General features: G+C 44.8%; 1 protein-coding gene across 3 annotated transcripts in view; it reads right to left on the bottom strand.

Annotated features, from left to right (window-relative positions):
* Positions 1-6,561, bottom strand: part of LOC142579574 (dopamine receptor 1-like) — a 533,834-nt gene extending 527,273 nt beyond the window's left edge. For all 3 annotated transcript variants that reach the window (XM_075689927.1, XM_075689926.1, XM_075689931.1), the window contains exon 1: positions 5,130-6,561. The gene's annotated coding sequence lies outside the window, so the exon portion shown is untranslated. The remainder of the gene's footprint in view (positions 1-5,129) is intronic.
* Positions 6,562-15,768: the final 9,207 nt, after the last annotated feature.

Here is a 15,768-nt window from a genome sequence, read left to right as displayed (position 1 = left end):
CGTCGTTCACAACGTTTTGGAACGCTAAAGGTAAAGACACTGCAAGGGCTGTCCGTAGCACGGGGCTCGCTCGCGATCACAGCGCGGTCCTTCGGCTTCCTCGTCAGTCGGCATATACACGGGGCGCGTCTGCTTCATTACAGCAGATGTATTCAAATATTCTCACATCGAGCAATTACTAATAAGGCTTTCAAGAAGCTCGGCCTCCTTAAACGACGCTTGCATTTCGCTAATAAAGATACAAGACCACACGCTTTCAATTCATTGATTCGTCCCTCCCCAGAATATGCTTCTATGTCGTGTTATGCATTGAAGCACTGCTTCAATGCACAAAACGACATTTTGTGAAGAAAGTAAGTGGAATGACAGTCCATTTTTACAGCAAGTTTGACGGCGCATACCTCGTAAATGGTTGATACATACAATTCTTTTCAAGTTGATATGCCTTGTGGTCTCACCCTCTAGAATTCGTAAATTGCAATATGTGCCATAAGGTAATTAGCTAACAATTTAATTAGCGAATTTTTTTCATTTAGTCAATAATGCATTTTAAACTTTTGTGCAATTGATGCATGCCTCTTCGAGTATACCAGCTCATAGATTAGAGTTGTGCTACCCGCCACTAGCAATCTTTAAAGCTATTTTAAAGTGTTTAAACACCCCGTGTATGAAACTTTGTGATCGTCGCAAACCAAAAGCAACCGAAGAGCAACGATATAAAACGCTTATGAAGCAAAGCGCGCGAACGTCGTCGAGCACTTGTTGCACAAAAATGCCTGCTGCAAATCCACGCTCCAGATGTCGGCAAAAGATCATCGAGAGAGCTATTGTAAAGTCATGGAGCTTCCTGAACAGGTTGACCATGTCAACGGGTGATGCGTAGGAAAAGCTAGAGGTACGCAGAGCAAACAAATGATCATCGCATACATTGAATGCCGCTCCTTGGAAGCACTAGGTGGTACTGAATAATACATAGTGCGAGAAATATGGGGCGCAGGAAGATGAGATTTTGCAGGAATTGAATGTGTGAAACATATATTTTGAAGTTGTAGGAACTGCGGAGAAACAGCAGTTAATGACCAAGGAGGAGGAAAGAGAGAAGCAGAAGGTAGGGAGGTTATCCAGAATAACGTCTGGTTGGCTAACCTACACCGAGCGAATGGGAAAGGGGAAAACAAAGAGGACAGGGAGGTAGAGAAGGGAAGGAAAGAAGGAAATTGCGGTGAGCTCGCTGACGCGTGTGGTCTTACAGAAATCGCATTAATCGTCACAGATGGTCGCACAAGCCCGTCGTCCTTAAGAAGCACAAAAGCGCCTTCACCGCTTTATGGGCCGACGAAAGCTAATATACAATATATATATATATATATATATATATATATATATATATATATATATATATATATATATATATATATATGTATATATGTAATGACGGCATAGGCTGCATAAATACTAGTGCTTACTTGAAAATAAATGATAAGTAAATGAAAATTAAAGCGGGTGAATCAATCAATGAGCCGAACCGCGTTGTGAATGTGGTTGGCCAGCGACGCTGTGGTATTATCACCTGATCTGAAGACCGATGTGACGTAGCCTTGACCTGGGTGCAGCCCAACCTGAGCATGACGCCGTTGTGCATATGGACGTTGCTGCTCCTTTCGTCGATCATCGTATTCGCGCTGTTCTTCGGGCGTTCTAACTGTGTGTGAGTTGCTTTGGGCACGAACCACTGCGTCCTGCCTAGCCTGAGGACGACGCTGTGCGTATTAGACAGCTTTAGAATACTGTTTGTCGCCTTACATTTGCGGGACGTTACGGTGCGAGTCTCTTCAAGATTTTTAGTAGAACGTGTGGTAACACAAACGCAAGAACGACGTTATAGGACAGAGTGTAGTCTGGTGCCTTGCGCGAAACGTATCCAAGCCAAGGCAATACATTTGCAACCATCCTGTTGTTTCTATGCCGACGCGTCTCGTTTAGGCAAATGGACACCGGAATCGCCAATTGTTTTCAGAAATTGCACGCGCTACGCACTCATAACTAACGTTTCAGGTTAGTTTAGAGGAAGCGAAAGCCTATTTCAACATTTACTGGCGATCAGCGATAGCGAGAGGGTATCCATCAGGGAGCACCTTGGGTGCCGCCGTACTGGACAATGCTATTTCTTAGCGTGCGTAAACATTTCGAATCTTGAACTCGCCAAAGAACGTACGTTATCACAGCGTACGTAAAGCGCAGAAACTCAATAATGTTGGGAGCATGCGCAGTGATGACAACGCTATTTCTTTACATATTTAATGCGTTTACATTTGGTTGCAAACGCTATTCTAAAGCTGTCTATTGACGTTGCTGTTCCCGTCGCCGCTCATCGGGTTCACGCTGCTCTTAGGGAGTCCTAACTATGCGTGGCCGTTCCATAGCGCTATCAGAACACAAATTACTAGGCGGGTTCTTCTTTTGAATACGAAAGTGTGGTTGCGTTGCTCCCTGCTTCGTATGCTACACTTGCAGCTTCCCGGCAACTGCAGCTTATGCAACCGTAATTTTTGACGGGAAACGCTTGCGGGGAACGCTATGTGCGAAGGCGAGTTTTCTGGTTCTATTTTGTGCTTTGCTCCTCACAGCCGGCGCCGCCGCTGCCGCGGAGGCACGGGCCATCTGGTGATGCTGCAGGGAACCCAGCGGCACACGACAGATGCATTGGAGGAGGGGGGGGGAGGGGTAGAGATATACAGCGTCGGCGTAAAACAACTGACCGCAGATAGGTTATGCAGCCATGTCTTCATATGACGCGTGCGATGCTCTAAGTGGGTTCGTACCCCACCTGCGGCCAGTTGTCTTTTTCATCGACTTTCATTTTCATTTGCTTATCATTTCTTATTTTCAACTAAGGAATAACAATAACACTTCTACGCTGTCATTTCGTGTTATTGTTTATAACAGGCGCTTTACTCTTGCTTTTTGCCTCGGCATCATGAGAATAATTTGCTGTCCGATAAATATTCTACCTTCGTCTGACACGTTTGCCTCAAGAAAGGGCCACTCGAAAACAAGATAAGACTCGATGCGCGACAGGAAAAATCGAAATGTACTTCTATGGCCGTTTACCACCGCGTGAACTCTCCTTATCAATAAGTTGAAGCCAAAAACAACGGATGGGAGGGGGGGGGGGCGCAAGCTATTAAAGCTACTGCAACATGCACTTGTTCAATATTAGCTGTTCTAATATTATTTTATGTGCGCGACATTCGCAGCAGAAGGAACGTGATAATAAATAAATCCATAAGGGCCTCCCCCGCCCCCTCCACCTTCAAGTAAGTCTACAATAAAACCGTGAATTGAAAAGTTCTATCCATAAGGCCAAGCGCTCTTAATGACGTCTAATGTACAGCTGCACATGTAGTGCGTTAGATGTAGTGCGTAGTCGGGGAAGTGCGTTAGCGCTCGCTGTTCCGAGGCATCCAGAAAGAGAGTTGTCATCCGTCACGTTCCGCGCTAGCAGCAAGTGCACGAACACCAGCGCAATCACAGCGGCAGCTGAGAAGGCGATGTGCGCGGCGTCCGTTAGGCAGCTGCATTTTTCACTGACGTGATACGGCATATCGCGGATTTATATCGACGTTTCTGAGCGCGCGTTTGTCACTTGACGGATCCCGAAACGGAGAATCAGATAAAATTAGGGTGTGCGAGATATCGTCTGCTAGAAATGCTAGAAGAAAAAGAAAATGGAGGCACTGACGATGGAGACAATAATTGAACAACGCTTTGCAATCGCTTCTTCGGTTACCGCTGTGAGCCGAATGGCTATGTGTCAGCAAGTCTAAATAGTATGTCCACAATGACCAGCGAAAGATTCCTGGCAGGTTTCAGTCTGCTATGTTATATTTTGTAAAGCTGTTTGAATTAGTGTCAAATAATGAAAAGACACGGCGGCGCCCTTAAGTCTTCTTCGCCATAATTTTCATGTTGTCCTATTACGTGTTACGAGGACTGAATAAGTTGGGATGCATAATTTTTTCTCATGTGACTTGAACAGTGATTTGTATCGCATCCACAGGAAACTTTTATTCTTTCCGGTCTCCGTTTCCTTTATGTTTGTGAATGAATAATTTATACAATCGTGCTAGGTCGACCACGCTAGTCTCTGAGTTGGGCACTGGTGAAAGCAGTGACGAACACAAAAAATTAATTGGGTCGCAAAAAAAAAAAGCACGATAAGAAGTCCCTAACGTGCTGATTTTTATTGGGGATTTTCATTTAATGCTGATGTCATTGAGCTTGCACTCCCACTATATGATCCCTGAATTTACTTTCATCTCAATTTCCCACTAAATTAAGCCCACACAAGCCTTTGTTTAGCTATGCTAGAATGGACGCTCTAGGCTTAGTTTATTTATTTATATTTCTTCATAACATATCGAATTCATCTTGATGTTTTTACCAGCTTCCAGAACGTGGAACCAGGGGCCAAATTCGCAGTGACTTTTACCCGTAAGTGCTGTTTGCCAATGGTCAACCGCCTTTACTAAAGGTATGTCGAGCACCAGGATTGGCTGGAACTTGCCCTTACGAATAATTCTAAGCGTTTTCTTGTGTGTGTTTGTGAAAGTGGGCCCAGGGTCTTCGCACCCTCTCCGTGTTACTCTCCTTACAAATTTACCAAATAATTTTATTTTACAGTAAGCGAATTTTACGCACAGAGAAAAGCGTCCGGCATCGTCTGATTCTGTTAAGCGTTTAATCTGCAGAACTTACGAAAAAAATAATAACGAGAGAAATTATGACAGCCACAGTGTCGGCTGGTATAATCAATAAGCTGTCGCTATGCTATATCGTACATGTGTGGGCGAAAAGCATCCGGGTGTCAAGAGCGAGGGAACCATGACATTCAACGCGCCGCAGGTTCAGCGCAAGAATGGTGACATGCATCTGCGCGCGACGCGTATACCCCACCAAGCATGTGCTGCAGCTTCCGTATTTCCTGGTCAACGAAGCTGTATTCCCTTTCTTCGTTTTGTTCTCTCTCTTTCTTTCTTTTTTTTTCTTGAATTTTATAAAGCTTCATCAGACGACGCTCAAGTTGTCGCTCATGAAAATTGAGGAAAAACTAGGGAGTATCCACCCACCTGTTAATTCGTCGAGGGCATCCGTTAGGCAGCACTGCCTCGTTCGGCGGTGTGAAGGACCAGGCTTTCGTTTCCACGCCGGCGTTCGCACTCACACGAATCCAAAGAACAGAGCAACAAATCCCGTGGCAGCAACAACACTGGGAGCAGCAAACGAAGTGAAGAAGTTCACAGGATGAGTGACGAAGATGCCGGAGTGGGCAGGCCGCTAGCGTCGCACGATTACACTCGGAAGGGCGTGGCCGCGAGAAGCCGGATAGCAGAATTTCGTTGACAGGAGCACATTGTGTTGTCACAAGTTACACTCGCTGATATGCACACGTAGAGAAAAAGAATATGAGGTGAAATCCACGAACCCGCACACGGCAAGAAAGAACGCCAGTAATAACTACTGCCCCTCTAGCTATCACGATAACAGGAATTACAGCAGTTCTAAGCTAGTGACGAACGTGGCTTAGTGCGCACTTGGGCAAGTGCTCAGCGTAGGCAAGCTAATTTCTTGCGCGACACTCCCCTTCAAAGCTGTCCCATCCGAGGAAATGCCACGAGATATTTCACATGTTGCATCGCGAAGCAAAGCGAAGCGCAGAGGTGCGCCAATGAATGACACTTTGGAGGAAATCGGGTGGTCGAGAAAGAGAGAGCGATGGAGAGGGAGGCGAGGTCAGTGAACTGATCTCTTTGAAGAAGGAAAACGAAGGCACTGTGAAGGAAGGAATCGAGAAAGAAGTCCTCACTGCATAACCCTCCGTCAGCACGTGCACAGAATGAGGCGAAATGGGAAATCAAAGAGAAGAAGAAGAAAAGAAAGAGGACAGGCGAACACCCTAGCAGATTAAGTAGACGTATGTCGATCGCTCGCTTCTTCGTCACACACGGGTACTCTAATACATCACTAAAACAAGCACGTCAGCAATAAAGGCGGCAGCGGCAGCGCGCGACGCAAGCAGAGCCGGTTTCGGTTTGCGGGTGTCCTGCCTCCCTCCGGGATGTTCCTCTTGCGCAGCAGCGAAACTTCTGACCGACCGACACCAGCGCAACGTACTAAGTCGTCAGCGCGTCTTCGAAGTCGTTAAAGAGTGGCACTTCTTTACCAGCGTTTCTTGAAGAGCTCCTCCGATCGTCGCCCGGACGGCCGGAGGCAAAGTTTCATGCCGGCCGGCAAAATCAATCCGTCACAGGGTGGACAACGGCCGGCGAATTCACAGCAAAAGTACGGTGCGTACGTTCGAAATACAATCTCTGGTTCCAGGGTAGGCAGGCGTTCGTCACACCACGGCTCGTCGCATTGTCAAGTGTCGGCGAAGAAAAGCGACGGATGATGCTGGAGAGAGAGAGAGGGTTGATGCATTCGGATGATGCACTCCGTAGAAGACGAGGGCGCGCGAGAGCTGACGGCCGCAGCAGCTGCCAACGTACCGTTGCCCGCCGAACACTGATCGTCGACCGACGGAAGGCGCGCGCCGCTCGCGCGCGCGCGTGTCACGTGGTGCGCGTTTTTACCCGCGAAGAAAAACGAGGGAAGAGAGGGCGAGCAGCGCGCTCTGCTTTTTTTTTTTTTTTTTCTCCGAGAGGAAGCGTGGAGGGAGCGCGGCGGCAAAAGTTGACAGGATGGCGAGGCGCGCCCCCGCGGCTTCAACCCTGGCGCGTCGCGTTCACTTTTGCTAGAAAGAAGCGGACGAATTAAACTATACAGCTGCGAGCTCTGTCTGATTCGCTGACTCGGCTGATTGCCCTGCCTGATTGACCAGGTCGGCCTAGATGTTGTTCTTTGCGTGACAGGAACAGCGTAAATGCCCTTCTATGGATGTTCGCCGCCACGTAAATTCACCTTAATAAGAAAACTAAGTCAGTTTTATTATCGCTAAATCAGTAAACTATCGCAGCAAGCATCTCAGCAATATGATTTTATTTACAATTATTTATGCACTATTAGTTTATGTCACGCGATTGTTATTTTATGTGCGACAACTCTTGCCTCTACTCTCTCTTTTCGCTCGTGTCTGCAGTGAAAAAAAGTAAATAAATAAAATAAAAATAAGAGTAAAAATCGCGCTGCGCTTCGTCTCTGCTCTAGTGTTGTTGTTTCTTTCCTTCACCTGCACGTCGCCTTAATTTTTTCAATAATATTCGGACAAGCTAAACTATTGCAGAGGGCTTGGACTGCGTCGTCTTTTTTAATGATTTTTTTCATCTATATGCTGTTATTTTAATTTCTCCGGCAAGGGGATTTCAATACTATATACGCGCAGTTCTTTGTAGTCTCAATCTCCATGTTACATTTACGCTATGACCGCTTCCGTCAGCTGCTTTGCGCACTGCTACTGTATAATATGTTTAAAGTGCATTCGCATTAGTCAGGTTACTGTACTTGTGTTACGTTAGCGCTCCCCTGCTGCAAGTCTACTCCTTGGTCTGGCATCATATCGAACTTTCTTTTCTTTTCTTTACAGAACAAAATGATTTGACTTTTCGTAGACCCTGCAAGCAGGTGCTGGCGCTACGACCGACCCACAGAAGATCAAGTAATGAATGTGTGCTCAATTGTTGGAACTTCGTCGATAACACAGAGCGCATGGTAAAATTAGAAAGCACATATTAGGTGTATGATTCGTAAGGTTCGATTTTCTTAAAAACTGTTTGTAATGGGCTCTTGGTCGTTGGCCAATTGCCTTAGCTACGAGAGAGGGAGAGAGAAAGGATGTGTAGAAAGGCAGGGAGGTTAACCTTAGGTAATTCCGGTTGGCTACCATGCATGGGGGCATGGGGTAGGGGGATAAAAGAAGAGGGCGGAATTGGGAAGAGCGAAGGAGAGACGGAACCCAAACGTTCTACCCGCGTACAGTAAAGAGTGGTAGCGGGCGACGCTCTTAGAGTCTATTATGATGTAGACTGCGGTAAATATGCACAGGTAACCTCTGTACCAGGAAAACGTGGACACATAATGGAAGAAGAAGTCAAGAAAGTTGGAGGTTAAGTACAGGGTAAATAGTGTAAATAGACAATCGGGAGTCATCAGAAAAACAAAAAAAAAAACCAAATAAAGCGAGAGAAACAGAGTCCTCGAATTGGATGCAAAGAATGGAAGCCCATTGGGATTTACCAGCATGGGAACAAAAAAATTAGAAAGGAAAATCAGTACGATAACACAAAGGGCAGTGCCTTGATATTTGAGGTTCGGGCTTACTGCCTAAGGAAAGAAAACACAGCGGCTCGAATATTCGCCACAAGATGAGGCATGTGCATTCTGCAGCAAAAAGCTGCTGGAGACCATTCAGCACATCCTAATAGAATGCGAAGGGATTTCATCCAGTGCGACGAGGAGGAAACATACACCTTCCAGAAGCGCTTGGACTTAAAGTGGACGGAAGCATCTGGTATAAGCAATAGACGTCTAGAGTATTCGTGGCAAAAAATAAAAAAGAAGCAGGGAAGAAATTGATACGACCAGACCCTACAGGCATAGGTAGCGATACGAGGTAGAAATATAGAGAGAAGTTTCGAGGAAAAACATTATTGTAGAGATGTATACAAAAATGCTAGAATGAAAAACATGTACAGTACACCTGATTAAAGCCAGCAGTCTAGGTGACTATTCGTTACCGCCCCGTTTCAAAGAGGATGCTAATAAATCATCAGCATCATCATCATTGTCGTCATCGTCTCCATCATCGCCATCATCATCATCGCCGTCATTATTATGAAGGCCCGTAGACCGGAGGAAACTTAGTAGAGTGAGTAAAACCTTCTATAGGGAGTTTCTTTAGGGACACTCACCCAGAACTTTTTGTTGTGATATTGGTGACAGTGGATGACTGTCCAATAGAGGTGCGGTACTATAGGTACTATAGGTGCGATACTAATGTTAGCCTCTTGGAGCAATCCATCTCAATGACTACAATTATGCTATCTGCCGCACGCAATTAAAGAAAAATCGTATGTTCGAAAAAGCACCCTATATACTCACAAACACTCGTACAACCCAGCTGTATTCAAGAGCAGCTTGAAAGCCATCAATGCTTTGCTAGGCTTGCGCATACTGCACTCCACCACGCATATGCGATGCAGTTTGTCGATACAGCGCAACGAACGAAGCTGCTCTTATGTGAAGCAGTGTTAACCTCCTTGCGTGTAGTGGTGGGCAAGCTGTTTTATAGCTACCATAACTGTCCACAAGAAACCTCGAAAAAATAGCAGTTGATGACGTCAGGCAAGGAGACACAATCGCCTCCGTATTGTTCCTTCATGCCTGCCGCGAGTACTCGAGATTCTACGAGATGGCGTTCAATAAAGATTTGCCTGACCTACTTGCCTTTGGCTGAGCAGCAGAAAAGTTTGTAATTGTATTTCTCCCCTATAGAGCTCTCATCCGGAGCCACATACTTGCACCATTGTTTTACGCCTAGCTGGGAATACCAGTAACTCTTACGTAGTCATCCAGTTCACCTCGGAGCCATTAACTGACGTCGGCTATGTGCGTGTCGTCACCAGGAACTGAGTGTTTTTCAAAACTTAACAGAGAGAGATACAGGTGGAAGTCATAGGTTCCATGATCGGGAAACAACTGGGATAGCTAAAACTCGTATGTAAAAAAAAAAAAAAGCGTGCTTCGAATTGTGAAACTTATGAGTTGCGAGCTGGAGTTACGCAATTTCGATAGCTTGCTTAATTTTGTGAACAAGTCAAGTGAATGGGGTCCCCTCACAGTGATAACTTCCTGCAGAAAATTTGTCATCTCCACTCTATGCCGGTCCAATTCAACTGTCGGCATCACCTTTCAGGCTGAGAGATACACAAACAATTCTCTTTCTTTAAGGGGGTTGCAGCTTCTGGAGGATTCAATTCCTGGGTCTCCAAAAAATCACGTTTGATTTCAGAAGAAAAAGAAATTACTCATAACGTCATTGGCAAGGCGGCGAAGATTTCACCTGGCTTTGATGCTCGTTCTGTATATTAGAGCAGTAAGTTGTGCCACTGAATAGGTTTAACGCAAAAAAGAATAACTGTGGTTATGATTTTTCCTGAAGAAGGTGCGCTTCACTACAAACATGTGAAAATGGCCAGTGCTATTGCCACCTCTTCGGTCGTGTCCGAATGTCTTGCTATTATCGCTGCAGCGGCATTTTCTTCGCCTTTGGTATTATTTGTGGTTACTGCGAAGGCAGGTATCTTCGGATACTTAAGGGCATTTACATAACCGTTAGCCATCTCCGCATGCACTGAAAATGCCGTAATACTGAACGATTCGCAATCCGCGTGTCATAATTTCCGAAAAGGCATGATATCCACCAACGCTCTGAAAATCCTCCAAAAGATATCGAAACGCAACCAAGTTCCCGAGACCTACGTCGTCTGGACCCCTGGCCACGAGTCACTGGCGGGAAACGAAGCTGCACACTCCGCAGCCCGAGAACATACAAGCCGGGCTTTCGTGCCAGAGTGGTTCCGAAAGGCGACAAGGTCCGAAGATATCCCCAAAAATATTCAGATATCCTGCAGCATTACAAATTTGAAAGAAGGGTATACCCCTTACCGCACACCAGTCTAAGCAGAGAAGACACAGTTGCTCTGCGGCGTCTCCAAACAAACTCCTATGTACACGGCATTACAATGCAAAGAATGCACCCGACCCAATTCTCGTACCTTTGCCTATCCTGTGGGGTGCCGGACACCCTTTGTCACGTAGTGATGAGGTGTCCTAATCTTGCTGAACACAACAATCAAGAAGCTCAATCAAGAACCGAAAGCAAAAGCACAGCAGAAGACCGCCAAGAATGGTGGGATGCCATGCTCACGGCCGCAAACTTGGGGGACCAGCGAAAGCTCGTGAACCAGGCCAGGGAAGCAGCAAGGGTCAGCGGCTACCTGGACTGAGGAGGCCACCCACCTTGGATGAAGAAAGAACTCTTTCCCACTGATTCGCATTATTAAGTGTTTGCTTGTTGAATACAAACATTGTTTGTCAGTGCGTATCTGAAAAGTTGTAATTTTAATGCTTTCAATTTTCTGTAATTGATCCCAAATATTGCCCGTAACGGAGAAGCTTCATTTTCGGATGCTGCCATGAGCTGAGTGCTATGTAAGAGCTATGCTAGAGCCCATCCAAACGTCCAAGTTGAGAAGTGGTTCTTATGGGAAAGGAGGAAAGGCTGGCACTATGTTCTGCAACCCATGCGGGAGCACGGCTCAGCGCCAGCAGGGTGGCGGAGATGGGATTGAAAGAAAGAGAAGGAAGGAGGAAGAAAGGTAGAGGGTCGTCCCAGCAGTATCAGAGCAGCCCGGCCGGGAGGGCCAAGTTACTGAACGACAGTTTTATTTTTCTTTTCTACGGCAAAAAACGTTAACGATAACATGCGTGGTCTACTGAAATGTTCGCAACTTGTCTTTCCACTAGCGCAGACACATGAGTTCGAATGGTAGCCTCAGTATTATATATTGTCAGATTGTAGTGACGGTGAGGAGCCAAACACTGCCGAAGAAGTGCGCGAGGAATCTAATGTTTCTTTGGTGCAGTCTGGTGCTCGCCAAGGCAAGTAACCCTCGAATCACAACGACAGTGGCGTGCATAGTCGTTTTCCCGTCCGCTTGCGATTCGTGCAGCGCTGAGAAAACGCGACAGGACAGAAAACGAAGGTGCACAGAATACGTGATGACTCGCAACTACGATTAATTAGAAGAATGCTAGCATACACGTGCATCTAAGAAATTTAGTTATTCCTGAGCACTGCACAATTCACAAGATGAATACGCACGAACTTGTTCAGTTCTCTGTACTAATGAAAATATTTATGCGCCTATCACCGCATATTTCAGAGTAATCACTGGTGCTCGCTTGCATTTGAGAATGTACAACACTATTCGTTGGCGCGTGCAATCTAATTAGACAAGTCTTTCAGAGCGAAGCTGTTAATGCAACTGGAAGCGTTTGATAACGTTGAGTCTGTTGCCGCAGTTACCAGGAAAACCTACCTCTTTGACGAAGTTCATGTTTTGAAAAAAATTGGTGGAAGTAACGAACAAATTTCTAAATGCGTGCGTCGTTTATTGGGTAAATGAAAATGGCTAAACCTTCGTTTCCGGCCGGTTCAAAGGCGTTATATTGAAAGCTTTGAAAGCTGCTCCGCTTCCCTGGGAGAACCAAAAATAGCAGAGCTTTAATGTTTTGTGGAAATGCCAGACGTGTACCGAAAGCTTGAAGTATGTGGGTTATTTATGTGCCCTGAAAACATTTACTGAATACTCGCCTTCTCCCAATTTTGATGTGATCTACAAAGGCATGTAGTAGCTCTTCCCCGGTTGATCGGAGAACTATGCCAGGCACGGTATTTTTATTTATTTATTTATTTATTTATTTATTATACCCTCAGGGCCAAAGGCATTACAGAGGGGAGTGGGTAATATAGGTTACAAAGACAATAAATACCATACAGTGAATTTTGTTAGGACATAATTTCAACATTCTCCAAAACAAACAAAGGTTGTTAGTGCATCACGATGTCGTTGGTTATCCTCGATGGCTGCAATATCTGGAGCGAGGCGGTTCCATTCAAAAGATGTCTGGGGAAGGTATGACTGAAAACAAGCTTTAGTTTTGCATTTTTGGATGCCAACCTTGTGCCGATGATCAGTGCGATGGGAGATGTATTCCAGTGGTGCAATAAGATCGCCATGTAGCGTGACGTGATGATATACCTTGTGGAATAGAGTGAGGCGACTGATTTTTTCCGACGAGATCTTAAAGATGAGAGAGATAGGTTAGTTTTCATGGCTGTGATACTTGCAGTACGGTTGTAATTTGAAAAAATGAAGCGAACGGAGATATTTTGTATAAGTTCAAGAGAATATATAAGATTTTCATGCCCAGGGTCCCATATAGATGACGCGTATTCAAGTTTAGGTCTTATTAGTGATTTATAAAGTAGGAGTTTTAAGGACGAAGGAGCAGCAGAGAAGTTGCGACGTAAATACCCTAACATACGATTAGCGTTATTGGTAACGTATTCAGTATGGGCATTCCATGTTAAGTTTCGTGATATATGTACGCCTAGATATTTATATGATGTGACGGAATCAAGAGGAATGCCATTAAGACAATAAGAAGAAGGGGGAGTGTTAGAGCAGCGAGAAACACGCATGAACTTACACTTGTTAATATTTAATTCCATTTTCCAAGTTTTACACCAGTTAGAGACCAAATTAAGATCGGTCTGGAGAGTATTAATGTCGTTGAGGTTACATATTTCGCGGAAAATTACACAGTCGTCAGCAAAAAGGTGGCTGGCAGAAGATAGGGTGGATGGAAGGTCATTAATATAAATTAAGAATAGAAGGGGTCCGAGGACGGATCCTTGTGGTACACCAGATAGTACGTTAGTAAGCGGTGAAGTTGTGCCATTAGTGAAAACAAACTGCCTGCGGTTGAGAAGGAAAGATTGAATCCATCTAAAGACATGTGGATCAAGATTAAGATGACTTAATTTATAAAGCAACAATTGATGGCATACTTTGTCAAAAGCTTTCGCGAAATCTAAAAAGATGCAATCCGCGCAAGATGACTGGTCAAGAATGCGATGCAATTTATCAGTGAATGAGAGTAGCTGCGTTTCGCAGAAGTATGTTTGACGGAAACCATGTTGCGCAGAAGAAAAAAAAACAGTTATCATTAAGAAAGGTGGCGATGTGTTTAAAAATTGTATGTTCTAGTAATTTGCAGCATGTGCTAGTGAGTGAAATGGGCCGATAATTTTGAGGCAAGTGCTTATTACCGGATTTGTGAAGTGGGACCACCTTCCCGATTTTCCAGTCGTTAGGGAGGCTTGATGAATCGAGCGACTGCTGGAACAGTTTTGTTAGTATAATTGAGCTATAAGCGCAGGTACTTTTTAGGAATTTACCACTAATTTCGTCACACCCCGGAGATGAATCGTGCTTCAAAGACTCGATTAATTTAGCAATTCCAGGAGCATCAATAGTTATTGGCGACATAACGGAAAATCTGCGATGTGGCATATCTGGAAAATCAACTGTCGTGCTAGAGGAAAAGCTTTCAGTGAATGTTCTATTTAGTATGGTAGCACAGAGGTTATTTGGGATTATGTTGCCGAAGGTACGTATCTTGCAATGTAATTAAGGGGTCGTGTGCAGGGTGTATAATGCGCCAGAACTTTTTAACATTTGTTTTCAAAATAGATGGTAAAGTAGAAGACAAGAAATTGTTTTTTGCAAGTTTTAGGGTTCTTACGTATGTGTCGGAAGCAGTCTTGTATGTCGACCATCGCTCAATAGAAGGTGAAAGTTTAGCAAGACGGAACAAACGTTTCTTTTTGTTAGATAGTCGCCTGATGTATGAATTGTACCAGGGTGCTTGAGGGTTAGAGGTGACGATGCGCTTAGGAATATATTTGTCTGATAGTTGGTGTACCTTCGTTTTGAACAGTAGCCAATTTTCTTCGACAGAGCGGGTATCGAAATTAAGAAGAAAATGATCAATAAATGTAGATAGTTCATTATTAATAGCGGCAAAGTTAGCCCGTTTGTAATCTAGGATGGTTTTCTTTATTTTATTCGCTTTAGGACGTGGCGTATTAATGACGAAATTGAGCAGAAGATGATCACTGATACCTGGCAGATATGTTAGATCTGTAGCTAGTTCTGGATTTGTGGTTAGGATTAAATCTAGAGTATTTGCCGTACTTGTTACAGTCCTAGTGGCTTGCGTTACCAACTGTGTTAGCGAAAACAATGTACATAGATCTAAGAATTCTTTAGCTTGGGACAAGGGCGGCGATGAATAAGGTGGCTGAGCAGTCCACAAGATACTTGGAAAGTTAAAGTCTCCGAGTATAAAGAGTGGTGATGTAGGATAGCGTATGCGAACCAAGTTTAAAGCATCATGGAGTTCGTTAGCAAATGTGGACGAATATGATGGAGGGCGGTAGCATACACCAATGATTATTTTCAGATGATCGATGACTACCAAAGCGAAAACTAGCTCCAAGTCGCTGCAGATTTGAATGCATGTAGAAGGAATATCTTTTGAAATGGCAAGCAGAACACCACCGCCACGTCTTGCCGTCCTATCGGAACGATACATCGAGTAAAGATGAGCGTCGTGAAAGATTTCAAAATCAGACACGTGCGTTGGGAGCCAGGTTTCTGTTAGTGCAATAATGTGAGGTGTACATGTATCAATGACGGAAGATAAGTTAGTGTGTTTATTAAGAATGCTTCTGACGTTGGTATAAAGGACAGACACATTAGATAACTTCCCACTGCCCCTCGCGATTCCCTATGATACAACTTGCGATGCAGACTCGTTATGTAATCTACTGGCTTCGCCACTTGTGACAATCCCATTGGCAGTGTCACTGGTCACTGTCCCCTGCACACCATGTTCGCCACGTGTCACGACCTCGTCGACAGTACCGGTGACTGCGTTATACATAAAGCATCTGTTATTGAAGCAAAGCTTGTTGTATCGCAGTTTAAAAGAGCGAGGGCCAGCGTGGGTGCTACCGAACTCAAACAGTTTTTTTCGAGCCAAGCGTGTTGCAGGCGAGAAATCTTCACTGATAGTGATGCCTTTTGATATGAATTCATTGCGCAAGGAGAGTATCTTTTCTTTCATTTTTGATTCGGT

This window comes from Dermacentor variabilis, chromosome 4 (assembly GCF_050947875.1).
Source record: "Dermacentor variabilis isolate Ectoservices chromosome 4, ASM5094787v1, whole genome shotgun sequence".
NCBI lineage: Eukaryota > Metazoa > Arthropoda > Arachnida > Ixodida > Ixodidae > Dermacentor > Dermacentor variabilis.
Note: the sequence above shows the minus strand (reverse complement) of the source record. Positions and strands in the feature narration are given on the sequence as shown.